Raw genomic sequence first — 17,322 nt, 5'->3', positions numbered from 1 at the left:
GGTAAGCAAAGACACAAAAAGTTAGCGGTTTTTAACTGCTCCCCCTCTCTCCATGCCATATCTTCATTTTTTCGAAGCGAGGCAAAGACTCGACCCCTGCCGCCCTCACCCATTTTGCTTCAATTTCTGAGAGTAAATGGTTAAGAGATTAAATAACTAGATTAAATTTAATTTGTATAAAAATGTGATTTTTTAAATTTAAAACAAGTTTGAGAGACTGATAAATTCTTTACATTCAATTTATTTGTGGCAACGTGCGAGAACGCGGTCAAAAATGCAAAAGTAAACCTGGCAAAGGCTTTTAAAAAGCCTCCGACAGGCTTTGACATCGCAGTATCTGGAATGGTGATTTGAGTGTTAACTTACGCAATGAAGTTCCGAGAAGGGACCATTATTTTATGTGTATTGCTATTAAATGTAATGTGTAATTTAGAATTTACAATAAATGTGTGCCTTTCATAACTGGTTTACCTTCTCCACATATTGATTTAAAGAAAAAATAGATACTAAGAATTAAGACTCCTAAAAAGGTTTAGGCTGTTTTTGAACCTGAAGGATTACGGAGGTTGGGGATCGAGTGATGTATCCCCCGGGAAAATTTACCAAATTGAAGTCCTAAATCAGTTTTAGTCAATCTTCTGTTGTGTTTGAGATGGTCGGGAAAACAGGTTTCAGAATCCTCCTTTGTGAAATTAAGGTAAAGGGAGGGGGGGGGGGGTCATTTCGTCAAATCATTCTAAAAAAACAAATTTAGTTTTAGATTACCTTTGGTGACGTCAAAGGCTTTTTAAGAATAAAGTCCTAAAAACACATTTCAGCATGTTTTCGATAATGTGTAGAAAAATGGTCAGAATTCAAGAGCTGTTTCAGGAAAAAAAAACTGCATCACTTTCAAACACTCACATTTTTTTTTTTTTTTTTTTTTAAAGAATTGATAGAACAATTGTTCTGAAGCTATTGTCACATAAAAGGTTTGTTTCAGCTGACATTTTTCAATGAGTATCATATCCCCATATATTTAGGGTACTAGCAACAAGTTGAAGAAAAATTTTTTTGGTCGTAAAATTTTACAAAACTTTTTGAAAACTTGACAGCAAACAAGAGAATTATTGGACAAAAATTTGATTAACGATATTAAAAATTAACTGAAATATGATCATTTAAAGCAGTTATTTTTTTAATGACAGCAGCGCAAAAGATATCAATTTATATCTTTCAAAATTTCATGGGCAAATGGAATTGGCAACGTATGAAAGAAGTACGGTTGAATGTCATAAAAGATTTTGTCGACCTAATGCATTGAACTTTAGTAAGTTTCGGGTAGGCGACAAACCGTTAAATATTAAAAATTCAGGTCACTTGTATGGCAAATATTACTGTAAAATGCAGTTTACAGTGCAGAAAAAAAATTACATTAAATTGTACCGAAAAAATAAACGATTGCAGTGCCAATGGATACACCGCGTGACTTACAGTGCGAAGCTAATAAGACCGTATTTCCCTTCACTCGAAGTGTCCCAACTGGGATAGTGGTCAGCAAAGTCGTCTGCCTCTACGAAGGTCCCGAGATCGAACCTGCTGCTCATATGTTGCGTTTTTTTAACTCTTGTTTACTCTACCGAAATTTTTTCAGTGAAATAGGATTTTTTAAAGTGTAAGGGATCGTGCAATCTGTTTTTATTACGAATCACATTAACAATTGCAGGCAAATGTTGCAAGCTTGCGAATGATCCCTTACGAGTCTAATACGTAGTGCAAGATATCATAAATTTTTGAATCATAAATTATTTTTAAGAAAATGAACAAATCTTGCATAAGGGACATATATGTACGAAGTTAAAATAATGTACAATAGAAAGTACACGTAACCATAAAAATTAGCTATTCTTTTATGCTAAAAACTTTGATTCATCTGAGTTGTTTCATTACTACTTTTGTGCAAGTCCTGAAGTTCTGTAAGTGCATTCTTAAGTATAACTTCAATTTAATGAGAGAAGTTTGCAGCCTCAAAACTTCTTTCATTTTCCCCAAGATTCAGACGAGGCTAAAAAGTACAAAACTCGACGATTAAGATAGCGTGACAATGGTGAGTTTATTGTTGCATTATGCAAATGTTAACGAGGATGCTTTGTTTTAATATAGTTTGCTCAGAAAGCGGTAATCTCCTTCAAAAGAAATTTGAGCTGTAACTAAATTTTCAGAATTTTCTTCTAATTATAATACACTGAGCACGCACGCACACTCACACCACCAGACACTCACTTACACACACGTGCGCGCGTGCGCACATAGTCTATGTTTTAAGGGTGATACTTCAGTGAATCAAGTTTTCTTTTTTGAACAATGAATTGCACAGTGAAAACAATTTTAATATAATTATTTGTTTTATTTTAAAGTTTTTAAGGGCGATCCCACGTCAAATCTGCCATCTTGTCCCGTATGTGGCAGTTAACATATTTAAATAAAACTGACAACTTAAAAAGGTAATTAACCAAATTATGCTGCTTAAGAAATCCCAAACTTATGTAGGATTTCTAAAGCAGCAAAATTTTGTTCATAACCATTTAAAACTATTGTTTTAATGAAGTATGTCACCTGTCACGTGCGGGACAATAAGGCAATTTTTCCGTAGAATAGTAAATGGTATTTTTTTTAAATGTAAAAAAAATCAATTCTAGAATTTTCAATAAAAACTTCATAACATTGCATTAACTTCGTGGAACCCAAATTTTCATTCCATTAATCTCAAGTACAATTAACGCCTATCAAACTTAACTTTAAATTCAATTCTACAAAACACTTTTTACATCCATAGAAGAAGAGGCCAGCTTTGAAGCACGGGCGTACAATTAGTATTGTAAAACGACATACTATGAGGTATTTGTTCCATTTAATTTCTTTGTTCGAAACTATGATTTCGCGTCGATTAGTGCATGTTTAAAAACAATACAAGTCATGATTTTTCAATGAAAACTTGGTTGCAAACTCGTGGAACCTAAATTTTAGGTACGTTAAGCTAGAGTACTACAGAATAAACAACCTATATCAAACTAAATTATTTATTCCTTTCTAAATTTCTACAAGTCATTTTCTACGTGCATATAAGAAAAGTTTAGCTTTAAAGTACGGGCCTACAACTAACATTGCAAATTGATAAACTGTGAACTTTTTGGTTTAAACTTTTTTGCTCGAAGTTATGTTTCCTCTTCGATTTGTACTGACAGTGCAATTTTCTCTTATTGGGCGAACGATAACCGAAATTTGTTTGTAGTCTGATGAAATCCTTTGTTAATTGCCAGTTTTCAGATAGAGGTTAAGGAAGTGGGTGTAAGTTTAGCTGTTACAATCCGTGTCAAGCGAAAATGTGAAAACCTTTTTTCTTTCATTTGAATCACAATCATGCAATCACAGATGAAAACATGAAGCAAGCAAAAAAAAAAAAGAAAGAAAAAAAAACGCGTTAAGGTATAAAAATATCTTTTCCTATTTTTCCTGTTACCATTTAACTCTGCGATTTTTTTTTTTTTTTGCCTACTCTAAGTGAAAATACGCAAAAAAAAACCCTGAATATCTTCTTCGCAGCAACGGATGCCCAAGAAGAGTACAAAACTATTTAAAAAAATAATCAGACCTGCAACATAAAAACATTTTCTATAGAAATCAATGAATAACTAAGGCTGATAAACTAAAATAAAAAGCATATCTGAAGAAAATAAAATTTATTTGACCGAACAACTGTAATATTTTACCTATCACGGATGTGACATCACGTTTGACTATGATAATGATGACCAAAAAAAAAAAAAAAAAATTGCACTCATTCCAATGCAGTTTCGATATAATCTTAAAAAGATATTAAAAAGAAAAAAAAGAAAACGAAACACACACAAAAAAAAAAAATCTATAAGACAATGGCTGTTCCCACTCTGTTGTACGGATCGAGACATGGACTCTGAGTACTCATCACTGAAGCATAATCTAAGAAGTGGAGATGTGGTACCCGAGGTTTATGAAAGACCGCATAGTTATGGACAAAATAAGAAAAAAAGACATTAGAAAATAATGAAAAGATTTAAGCCTCTGCAAAAATTGAATATCGCACTGATTGGGAAGACCATGTCCAAATATGAATCAAGGAGGACTCCCCGAATCGACATCAACTACAGGCCAAAAGTGAAGTGATACCATGGCAGACCAGGAAAGGGTGATTGGACCAAGCCGGAACTGACTTTTGGCCTAATCCATTATGATGAGGATGATACATTTTAACCTTCGAATTATAGGAATGCATGTTCAAATTTAGCTAGGAAAAAAGTGGTATAATCAAAAAGAAAGAAAGAATAAAATAATATTTTAAAAAACTAAAAAAAACACACTTTAGTAGCAAAATGAACTAAAAAGTTAAAAATAATCTTTGGATGACAGGTGTATAAAGTAATTGACCAAATACTCAATTTTATTGTGATAGGAAAAAAAAAAGCGTGGGAGGCTGCTTTTTGCATGGATAATAAGTGGAAGAAATTTAAGACAACTGATAAAAAGCGCCCCACGCTTTTTTTTATATTACATTAAAATTAAGTGTTTGGTCAATTACTTTATATGCAGGGTGTCCTGAAAAAGAATGACTGTTTTCAAAAGTTTATAACAAGGAAAACGGTAAATGATAAAAAAAATAATTCTTGCAGAAAACTCATGTGGTGGGACGTAAGTTTTTCCTCCTGAGTTCCAAATTGTAGTTGAAAATTTTTCCAATAGATAGCGCTGCAGGTCGTAAGCCCGTAAATAAAAAAAATATAGGAAATTCCAATCGCTGGCTGTAATCCCATGTCGCAATTGGAGAAAAAATCCCTGATTACAATTCTTCTTTTTTGACTTACCGGCTTGCTATGTGCAACGTCATCGATTGAAACATTTTTGAACTAAAATTTGGAACTATGAGGGAAAAAATTTAGCGCCCACCACATGAATTTTCTGCAAGAATTCCTTTTTATCATTAACCATTCTCCTGTTATCAATTTTTGAAAACAGTCAGTCTTTTTCAGGACACCCTGTACTTGTCATCCAAAGATTATTTTTAACTTTTCAGTTCATTTTGCTACTAAAGCGTGCTTTTTTTTTTAGTTTTTTAAACTATAATTTATTTTTTACTTTTTAGTTCATTTTTTTTTTTCAAATAAGATTTAGATACTAAATATAGCTAACACTTATAACTCTGAAGTGAAATCTTTGTGCGTGTGTTTAATTTTTATAATGGGAATGTATCTTAGTATTCTATTGCATTATTTGCATCAGACATTTTGAATGCTTTCTGGTAAATTCATGTGCACACATTGTTACACTTAGCAGGTCTGATTTGTACGTTGTAAGTAATTCTAATAAGCCACTGGCTATTTGTCCAAAGGAAAGTTGGACCCACAAACATACAAGTTAAGCTAATAAAAGCGTGTTGATTAGAATAAACTAATAACTTATCGTTAATAAATTAATTTGATTATAGAATATTGCATTGCCATCGGGTCTGAGGTTGCATTCCAAATTATAAAAAAAAAAAAAGTGAGCGAAAATTGAGTTGCAAGATTATAAATTTAATTTCGTTGCAGACGGAATCAGAACGCACGCCCAATGATTCCCGGAGGTGGACGTCAGCGAAGACCCGCGCCTTAGACCGCTCGGTCACGAACGCTCATAAAGTGGTGGAATGTACTAACAGTAATAAGCCACTAGCTCTTGTCCAAAGGAGAGTTACTCACAAACATACAAGTAAAGCTAATAAAAGCGTGTTAAAAAGTAAATTAAAATTCATTCTATTTTTCTACACATTTTTTTTTCTTTTTAAACGTGAAATAAGTGTGGGTTGCATATAAAACATGGTTATCTGAAAAATGTCCTATTTTCCTCGTCCATGCAGACGCAGCAAAACTTCTTTTAACTGTCGAACTGTCAAAAACAACATCAGCGTTAACTTCAAGAAATAACAATTCTTCTTTCTCGGGGAAATTCGCTGAAGTTGCCTTATCATGTAATTCGAAGAACTACTTTGAATAAGTCCCCAACAAACGGGAAAAAAGTATTTTCCACTTCAGCAAAGCAGTAACCGATATCGTGTGTTGCCAAAAGAAGAAAGAAGAAAAATCTATTTCACGGAGGCAGAGCCGGAAAGCCTCCTCCAGTCACACCACCATCACTTATGCTAAGAGATAACTTACCTGAATCGTTGTTGCTATGACTACAGGGGAACATTACTTCCTTCTTATTCCAAAGATCAGTCACAAGTCGCTTTTCATCTGTGCGTGTGATTGACGTTTAAAAATCTTATTAGGGGAACTTTTGTTTTGAAATTACTCATAGGCGAGATATTTGAAGTTTAGAAGAACGTTTATCGTACTATTATGAAATTTTTATGTAAATATGGGAGGATATGTGAGAGTGTTTATAATTTCATCCAGAATTATGTCAATTCTTCTATTTTGTTGTTCAAATATTTTTTTAGTGTGGGTGCATGGGTTTGAATTTATTTCCATGTAACTGAAAAAAATTATTATTTTTATCCCCTCTGAAAAACATACAGTGGCTCCCAAAAGTGTTCGTACACTTTGAAATTTTTTAGCAAAACCAAAATAACGCAAAACTGAATTAGAACATGAAGTCCAGTATTTTTTCACATCATTCCTATGTCATTCTAAATAAAACCCTGTAGTTTTTTCAAAATATTGACGGATCTTCTTTTTGAAATGGGTCAAAAAACGAAGAGACAGAGAAATAATAGGCCACAAAAGTCATCATACACTCAAATATTTTCGAATAAATTCATGATTAAAATTATCATATGTTATTTTTTTTATTATTATTTTTGCATTGTGTTGACCCTTAAAGGTCATTTGGCTTTAATTTTTTGTTTTTTTATTTCTTAATATTGTACTTATTATTTCAAAATGGCTAGTAACTCACCTAAAATTAGTAATAGTATTAGTATAATTTCTTTACTCACTTAAAATTAGTAATATACATAAAACGTCCAATTTAAATAAAATTTAATTTGTATCTACTATCTGATCTGTTAATGTATTATCAATTTAAATGAGAGTTTTACACTCATTATTATAATCATCTAAAATCATCATCGAACCTTTTTCCAATAGCTTCCTGAATAATAAAAGTTCAGAAACGCACTGTAAATATCACTTTTTCGGAATCGACAGTAGTTATTGTGGGCTTTCAATGCAAAATCACTAAAATAATTGCTCCGTATGACGTCATACGCGGAATAATGCTCTTTTTGAAACAACTCTGAGCTTACGTTCGACGAGCACGACCGGTTGCGACCGGTTAGTTAATCACGTGACAGCTAATGATCACGTGCTCCAATCAACAGCTTAGAATGGTAACCGGTGTGGTAATCGGTTGATCATAGAACGCTGCGGTTAGTAGCCGGCAGTTGAGTGGAAAACATTTAAAATGAACTTTCTCTACCTGAACACTCCCTAATGTGAACGCCCCGATATTCTGAACACATTTGGTTGGTCCCGGAAAAACTCTATAGACTTAGCACAGGCTAGCCTCTTTCTACTCTGAACAGCCCATAATGTGAACACCTCAGTATTATGAACGTCGTTTTTAACCCCCTTCAATCAGTACCTCTCTATATACTGAACATATTCAGAATAGGCACTCGGGAATTTCTATGAATGAAACAATGGTTGAATGGCATTAAGGGGGAGATAGAGAGAGAAAGAAGAAAAAATATTTTCCTGTATATTACTGCATCACATGAAATCATTCATCTTAGCAGTATGAGCCGGAAGTTTCTTCCACTGAACTTTGTTTCAGGAATCCAACCATTGCATCAATTTGTGTTCAAGACCTTTAAAATATGATTACCTTCAAGCAAAATGCTTTTGAGAATCACTCGGAAACATTTTCACTTGGATTATAATACGTACCTTGCATGAGAATACACACTGTAAAAACGGATTAAAAATAACTTTTTTTTTTTTTTTTCAGGTATCGTACCAATAGCTATATTGCAATATTTTATTGTTGAATGCTACGCTAAACTTTTTAAATTAGAAAACAAATAAATAAATGCAAGAGTTTAGGTCCCACTTAGTTGAATTAGACATTGCACTAGCCGTTAATACAAAATTCAACACCTCTAGCTCACCAACTGGTATAGCTTGGTAGGCAAAGTATTCAACATAGTCTAATAACGCAATAGATTACATATACGGGCATTATCTAGTCTTCCTCTATAATTAACACCCCCATAATCTGAACACTTTTGTTTGGTCCCATGAGTGTTCAGAATAGAGAGATTGCTCTGTGCATCAAGGCATTGAAGATTATTTACAGTAAAGCAAAAGAAAAATTAAAGTTAAATTTGAAAAAAAAAGTTGTACAAAATAACATGAATTTCCTTATATGATTCACATCGATGAAAAATGAAGTACAGTCGAGTCCCGACTTACGCGAGGGATGCGTTCCAAGACATCTCGCGTAAGTCGGAATTTCGCATTATGGAACAAGGTATGTTTAGTAATTTTTTATAAGCGTACCCATTTGTTTCAGAAGTTTGTAAACACCCCTCATATTGTTTCAAACCATTTATTAACTATATATTGCAGTATCTTTTACAAATAACCGACTTTTTCTGTATTTTAGAAAAGGCGTTATTATTTGATATAAAATTCTGTAATTTAGCCAAAAATCAATGAATAATGGAGGAGAGAAACTTAAAATAAAGCAGTATGGTACTTACAGTATGTACACTACAGCATTATTATAGCACTTAAGAGTATAGATATAGTAAATATATTTATAATTTAAAAAATGAAGAAGGTTTATGCAGCGCGATCAGAATGTTATCAGACTGTATTTCATCAACGTTCATATGCAAAAAAAAAAAAAAAAAAAAAAAAAAAAAAAAAAAAAAAAAAAAAAAAAAAAAAAAAAAAAAAAAAAAAAAAAAAAACAAGAATCGGAGCGGTTATTTGTATCAACTGAAGCAAAGCGTTGTTTAGGCTAATACACTGTGGGTGAACTTCCACTTTCAGTGATGCTAAAGGGATGAAAGTCTATTCACAAAACCAATATTTAGTGTCAACGAAGCCCATTCTAACTCTCCGCCGCTCTTTTCCGAAAAATTTGATGTTGCAAGCGAGTAATTTGTGTCCGCATTAAAAAATTCATTACTCATGAAAAATTCGCGTTATAGCCATTTCGCGAAAGTCGGATCGCGTTGTAGCGGGATCCGACTGCATCTGATTGATGCAAGAGAAGCTTTTTTAAATTACATCTTTTCCAACCACTTTAACACGCTTCTGCTATCATTTGTGGCGAACTCAATAAGCTAAAAAAGTTAGTAAAATCTATCCGAAGTCAACTCTAAAGTCGGGATAAAAATGAACTGCCGAAAAAAAAGCCTTTTTTTTAACTATCATGCAGAAGATAGGAGATGACGGATTAAAATCAATATAAAAAGTGTCGTAAATGAAGGCAATGTAGGTGATTGATGAAGACAAATTGATGTTATGTTGGTAATTCAGCCGTTACAAACTGTCCGTAGATGGACCTCTACGACTCTGGCATTCTAATTCCAGTAACAGCGGATAAAGAAAATATAAGACTTCATCGAAGCAAGCTATATCATTGTGAGCATTTAGTTACTTCAAGCGGTGCTTGCAAAAAGTTAGAGACAACAAAACAAGCACTTTTGTTAGTATACATTAGTTTGGTTTTACGGTATTGTAAGAAATCAATCTTGAAGTGAATTCGATTCCGAAGAGTTACTCCTGTGTACACTGGAACTGTGTACACTGTGTGTGTTGTTGTTGCACTTGACGCGACATGGAAAAGGATTTCCATTGCCTTTTGGATTTTTGCCTAATACTCCAAAGAAAGTATCTTACTTTTTTTTTTTACCGTCAACCTGTTCGTCACAATCGAATAAAGTATGCAGAAAATCATTAATTTCAACAATTCATAAAATAGAATTATATATGAAATTCCTCAAACATCTGGCTCAGTTACCTAACAGGAACTATGTTGCCCTCCACGGATCAACGACAGTACGTGCAGAAATGAGTTTTGGAGATGATCCGAAGGAAAGATTGCGTGGTGAGTATGTCTCCATCAACCCATTCCCTTGTAACTTCCGTCAACAATTGAAAATGATAAAAGCTAAGAATCATTGAAATGCTGTATGTATGCGTGTCCTACTTCATGTGCCCCTATACTATTTAGTTAAATAAATATATCAAACATCGAAAAGGCCACATCACTTCTTCCACTTCCCTTTGAAACTATTAGCAACTCGAGTAACGAGTGATCGTAAGAGCCGTGATATTTACACGGAAAAAGGGTTTACTTACATAGAAAAGGGGTTGTCATTGCCTCTGGAGGTAGGATTTCTGCCTAATAGTTCCACGGAAATCATTTTATTTCCTTCTACAAACCACTGTTAGATCAATGGAGAAGTTCCTCTCTTTGGCACCTGATTACGCGCGTATTAGAAGTTACCGAAAACAGAATGAAGTTTTATTCACGGTAATTGCTTTGATTTTGGCGTGATGAATCTTTAAAAGAGTAACTGGAAATGTTTCGAGTTTTTTATACGTTTTTTAATTCTCTAACTGACACAAGAAAAGAGTTACCGAGAAAATTTAATAAAAATTTTTTTTTTTCAAAAAATAAACAAATAATGAAGCAAAAAAAAAAGAGGTCAAAAGCGGTGCATTAAGTTAAAAAATAAAATAAAACATATTGCTACGAATCTTTGAATGAGCGTTTTGTTTTATATACTGAAAAAGATTTTGCCTAAGATAGAAGCAGCTTTATCCAATTTTAAGGCCGCCTTGAAGTTCAACTCTTCAGAGTTACACTTTTTCCCCAAGCATGTCGTTGTTATGGTAACAGTTTAAAATTTTGAGGCGATAGGTAATTGTTTGTTCCAGAAATTGTATTCTTTCCTACGAGAGATGTTCAAAAGTTTTTACGTTATATTTAAACACTGATTTATTTAATAAATTTTCCACATTGTTATTGGGTTAAAAAATAGATTTGCTTTAGAAACAGAAAACGTTCGGTTTTATGTGTAGTGATTCGAGTTGTAAACAGGGATGGCAGGTGAAAATTTAGTACAATAGCAAAACCGTTTAATATCCACCATATTAAAATACATATAAGACATTTCCCAAATTTTTTAAGCAAGACTTAATTAGGAGACTCCTATCCCAGCTTGCTTCGATCGCCAACCACTTGAGAAAATTTTAAAATTTGGGATCCAAAATAACACTTTTGTAGAGGATTGCCCTACTTCTAGTGGTAAAAGTTCACTCATTTTTGTTAGATCGGGAGCGAAAAATTAACGAAAAACGTTTTGTCAACTCGCCTTAGAAGATATTCTCCTTTGTCAAAAAAGTTGGCTTAAAACCAACCATAAATTGTCTAACATGACTCTGCTCCAGAACACAGAGCAAAAGGCGAGAAAAGGACTGCAAAGCACATTACCTGTCTTTTTCACATCACAAGAATGGCCTTCCTATTATTTAAATAAAAACTCTTCAAGTTTTTCAGTATGATCTTAGAGGCAAGTATTTGTACTAAACTTCATAAAAGTTTACCTCTCTAAAGCATCTATAGGAAGAGAACGCAACAAATCTTCCTTAAATGAGTTGCAGTCCACTGCAGGAAATTTTACAAAAAGTTAAATGTTACGGTACTTGAAATTACAGCAGCTTTAAAGAAAGGATAATTTGTGACATAGACGTAACATATTCTAATTTCTTTAGTAGGGAGAAGGAGAAAGAGGGGCGGGGGTTCAGCGTCAAAAAGTTCACTTTTTCTACGATTTTTCTTTTTAGAAAATGGTTTGATTGAACATATTATAAAACCTTTTCTGCATTATTATGTATGGTTTTAAGAAAATTCTACAAATTTTTGATCAAAAAATATTCACAGACAAGCCGGCGACAGATCTTATCCCAGAGCACCTTTGGAGAAAGATGATTTGCGGTGCTCACTGTATCTCAGCTGACATTTATCTGAAATCAAACTCTATTTGAAATTAGTCAAAGTTTTAATTAATCCCCCCTACGTTCTCAGATCTCTTTTTGTTTGATTTTAAAATTTTTGGCGAACATTTCAAGTTAAAAGTGCTATTTTTCTCAAAATAAATCCGCTATTTTGTTAGTAAAATCCTATTATATATATATATATGTATAAACGGAGAGAGGTTTTTTATATGCAAAATGTGTGTACTAAATTGAAATGAATCGGTCAATTATTTTTAAAATGGGAGTAAACATAGACTTTGAAAAAGTGGTTTTGAGAAAAATGCGTTTAAAGTTTTAAAAGCTAAAAATCATCAATTCCAGCTCCATAGAGTACAGTCACTGTAGCAGCTTCGATCTCTTCAGCCTCTTCCTTTTTTTATTATTTATTTATAGTACATTTAACTAGCCCCAAGCAAGAAGCAAGCAGCACTAACATTCTGAGCTTTTGCAGCTGTCAGAACTGCTGCACACTTCGGCAGCTGTCGGAGTTGCAGTTTGAAGGAGCGGAGATTGAACACTTGATAACTTTGAGAATTTTGCTTAAAACTACTTGAAATTTTCGGAATAAATTTTTTAAAATGATTAACTACAAGACAAAAAAAAAAAAAAAAACACTTTTTGGAAACTGCAAAACCTCACCCCCCCCCCCCCTTAAAGCAGTTTTTGTGTATCAGGATTTCCCAACCTTTTTTTGTACCTTGATCCACCTCTAAAAATCGCATACCCCTATGATATTCGTTATTACTCATAACAACAATTTTTTTTCACTTGGCACGACAGTAGAAGATCATTATTTTCATTTTGTTAGGATAATATGAAAAGAGAACAATATACAATAACCATACACACGTATACGCAGGTGTACACTAAAGACTAAACCCTCAATACTCGAAGTCCCAGGGGATCGGCTAAACCTATCGAGTTATGGGAAGTTCCTACAATCTTCTCAAGAACTTAGGACCCAATAAAAACTTTGGAAAAAAAGGAAGAAAAAATAATTGGAATTTTGACATCTGGAATTCAAATTATATTTTTCGCAATCACGAGTGTGTGTGCATGAGTGTGTGTGTGTATGTGTATGTGTGTGTGTTTGTGTGCAGACATGAGTGTGTGTGTATGTGTGTGTATGTATGCGTGTGTTTGTTGAATATGTATGTTGAATGGTGGACGCTACCTGGAGACTTTGCTCGCTAGAGGGACAGCATCGTGAGGCCGGTCGACTCTGGTGCTGCAGAGGGAGGTGGGGGGAAAATAAAATCATACGACATCAAAACTGCCAAGTGAGAACAATAAGCAATAGGATTGCTCAAAAAAAAAAAAAACGAGCTGATGTGTGCATCACATGACTTCCTTTTACACCAATTTAACGCTATTTCCCCATTATGGGCAATTTTAATGTGATTCTATAGTTAACTCTCTAAATATCACCAACAGTGGCCAAATTGAAACAAATTAAAAAAAAAAAGTAATTTGAATTTTGACATCTTGAATTCAAATTATGTTTTTCGCAGTCACGAGTGTGTATGTGTGTATGTAGGCGTGTGTGTTTGTGTGCAGGCATCAGTGTGTGGGTATGTATGCGTGTGTGGATAAGTGTTTTTGTATGTGTGTATGTGGTGTGTGTGTTGTATGTGTGCGTGTGTAGGTGTGTGTATGCATGCGCATGTGTGTAGGATATGGACGCAAGCTGGAAACGATTTTCGCTAGACGAGCAGCATCGGAAGGGGACAGCCGACGGTGGTACTGCGGAGGATAATAAAATCATACGACATCGAAACCGTCAAGTGAGAATAATAAGCAATGTGATTGCTCAAAAAAAAAAAAAAAAAAAACCGCCAAATTGGCGCTAAACCTTGGCGGTCAAAGGATTGGCGATATATCGCCAAGCGTCCGCCAAATTGTAACACCACTTGAGTTTACATCGAAATTAACAGTGATTTCCTCCCAAAAAGGTGCAAAAGACCCCCTTTTAAACACTTGAATGCAACCGAAAGGGGATGTGCACAACTAAACCCCACTAGAAGTCTACATACCAAATTTCAACTTTCTAGGACATTTTGTTTATGAGTTTATGCGACATACATACAAACATACGCACATACCGTACATATGCACATACATACGTACATACATGCGTCACGAGAAAACTCGTTGTTTTTAACTCGGGAATCGTCAAAATGGATAATTAGGCCGTCTATACATTCGTATGTATATATGTACGTCTGGTCGGGTCGAAAAAAAAAAAACTCAACATTCATTCAGAGGTGAGCAAAATGGAAATTAAGGGCGATTTTTGAGTGAAATTTTTTTTGCGAATACAATACTTCCTTTTTTGTAAAAGGAGGTATAAAACGAGCTGATGTGTGCGTCACATGACTTCCTTTTACTCCAATTTAAGGATAATTGTGCCTTTAAGTAAGCAAAGTAAGACTTTATATATTTTTATCACTAGTTTGTTGCGAACCGAAGTAAAAAAAGCGTTTTACAGAAATTAATTTTCCCAATATCGGCTTTTAGCGAGATTCAATGGTAATTCTCTAAATATTGCCAATGGCACCAAATTAAATCCGGGTTTAAAAAAAACCGCCAAATCTGTTACCAAGTTGATGTCTAAAAGCTTGGTGATATATTGCCAAGTGTCCGCCACTTAAATTTGCCATCACTTTAGTTTGCATTGAAGTTAACGCTGATTTCCCCGCAAAAAGGTGTAAAAGACCCCTTCTTGAACATCTAAATGCAACCAAAAAGGGAAGTGCGTAACTAGATCCCACTAGGAGCCTACATACCACATTTCAACTTTTTGCCACATACCGTTTTTGAGTTATGCGAGATACATACGTCACGAGGAAACTGGTTGTAATGAACCGGGGATCGTCAGAATGGATATTCTGGGCATATTCGTGCATGCGTTATATGCACGTGTGGTCGGGTTGAAAAAACAACTCAACATTCATTCGGGAGTAAACAAAATGGAAATTATGGCCGATATTTGAGTGAAAAATCTTTTCGCGAATAAAGTACTTCCTTTACTATGTAAAAGGAAGTAAAAAAGAATATTCGAGTTGTGTGATTATGAGTTATCGTGAGTTGACTATGTACAGGCATATTTCAAACACTCTTTCAAAGAAATTTAAATAATTCAAGGACTCCCCCTACGAAGTCTCTTTGAAATGCGTTTAATAAAAGTTACTTACTCTTAATTCCCAAACATCAAGAATTATACAAATAAAAAACGAACTGAAGCACCTCTTTTCATTTGAATTACATGTTTAAAACTATTCACGTGACAAAAAAAGGAAATCTTTCAATGTTTTATGTGCAAAAAAGGTGGCAAAATCCTTTTTCCGTTATCTTCTTCATTAACATTGTAATAACTAAAGTTTATCAGATCAAAATTAATCCCACAAATGCATCTTACAACCAAGTTATTTCAGATAAGTTTGCAAGGATCTTGTTGAAATCCCATTGTAAAAGAAGTAAACCGAAACTCGTAACGAGAATTATGCACCGAAAGATGATCATACGTTGCCAAGGGAACCAGGTAAGATACGGTCGCAGTGAGAATGAAAACTTGCTCTCCTTCCCCGAGGACTTTTTCCGCTTTTCGATTCCGGAAATAGCTTTTCTTGATTCTATCGGGAACATGATACGAGTCGCTGTCACGGTAAGAGACCTTCTGGTAACACAAGATTTTAACCATATCAGCCTGTGGCGGTTTGATGAAAGAAAAAAAAAATGGTTTATAAATTTTTATGAAATAATGTCATGAATTATCACTCTCCGTACTGTTTCTGACAAACTTAAGTAACATATTATAAGATACAACGCAAATTCAAACTCAAAATGTATAAATTTATATGAATCCTACTAAATATTCATGTTATTATTATAAACACACATCAATACTAATAATATAAAGCTGAAGAGTTGTTTATTTGTTTGTTTGAACGCGCTAATCTTAAGAACTACAGGTTCGAATTGAAAAACTCTTTTTGTGTTGAAAAGTCCTTTTATTGAGAAAGGCTATAGAATATATATTTTTTTAAAAATCAGATTAACCGAAATATTTGTAATTGCAAATAAAATGTTTAATTAATTGTTATTTCTCTGAAATCCTAATAGATGGCGAGATAAGTTTAGTTTTATGAATTCCTAATAGATGGCGGGGTGAGTTAACTCATCGATAGGACGCTGGCCGACAGTGCGATAACTGCGAGGAACCATACCACGCGGCTCAGACGCGTGGTCGGCTACGCTGTTGCGGGACTGTTGTGGTCAGCGAACTGATTTTTGAGTGCTTTTTTTTTTCAATATTCAGTACATAATTTGATTTTCTAGGATTTTTCTATGGTGTTTTGTTTTCCTTATTTCTTCAACGATTGATTTTGCTCTTATAGTTGAAGATAGTTACTTATCTAAGTAAATAATTTGATTTATCGTATTATTCAATTGTGATTGTTCTTTATAACGTTTTTATTATAGTATTGTTTATTTGGTGAAACATTTGAAATTGCCGAAAAAAACCGCTTCACTCGCTAAAGGGCAGGGTTACTGTATCGTGGTTGCTTGGCGCGTTAAGCGATGGACTGTACAGTTGGAGGATTATTTTGAGCTTTAAAAGCTAGTGTTAATCTTTTTATGTGTTTTGGCAAATAAATTTAACTTCCAAAGAGACTATAATAGGTTTTTTTTAAAGGTGAGTACTCATTTTAGTTGACGAAAAATGATAATTTCACATCAGAAGGGGGGGGGGGGGTCGGTGGGGGGGGGATTTTCTTTTAATTTTTAAGAACTTCCTTTAAATTCTTAGCACGAGAATAGCCGTGCGGCTATTGCTAGTATTATGTATACGTTTTCATATCACATTTTAGAGCTAACGCTACTTTTAGAACACGAGATCTACTTCTTTATATTACAATAAATTCCCGTTTATACGCGAGCGGATTATCCGCAAGTCAATTGATAATCAGAAACATGTATTTTTGCAGGAAAAAGCGAACACCAATAGCTGCTTTTGTGGGGTTTTTTTCCTTTGGTCAAAAAATTGTAAGTTTAAACTCAGTTGTTTTTGTTTTATTTATATATTTATTTATTGTGCTTCTTTCATTTTACGTACACTTTTCCTTTATTGATATCAAGTTGTGTTGTACAAAATTACAAACCATTTTTAATGTACTGTAAACATTTTCAATGTTTGTAGAAAGTATTCTTCGTCAATGCATGTAAGTTTTTGAGCAAGTACTCATTTTAAACCCCTTTTGCGGTATATCCG

The sequence above is a fragment of the Uloborus diversus genome, chromosome 5 (genome assembly GCF_026930045.1).
Source record: "Uloborus diversus isolate 005 chromosome 5, Udiv.v.3.1, whole genome shotgun sequence".
Taxonomy (NCBI): domain Eukaryota; kingdom Metazoa; phylum Arthropoda; class Arachnida; order Araneae; family Uloboridae; genus Uloborus; species Uloborus diversus.
This window is presented reverse-complemented; position numbering follows the sequence as displayed.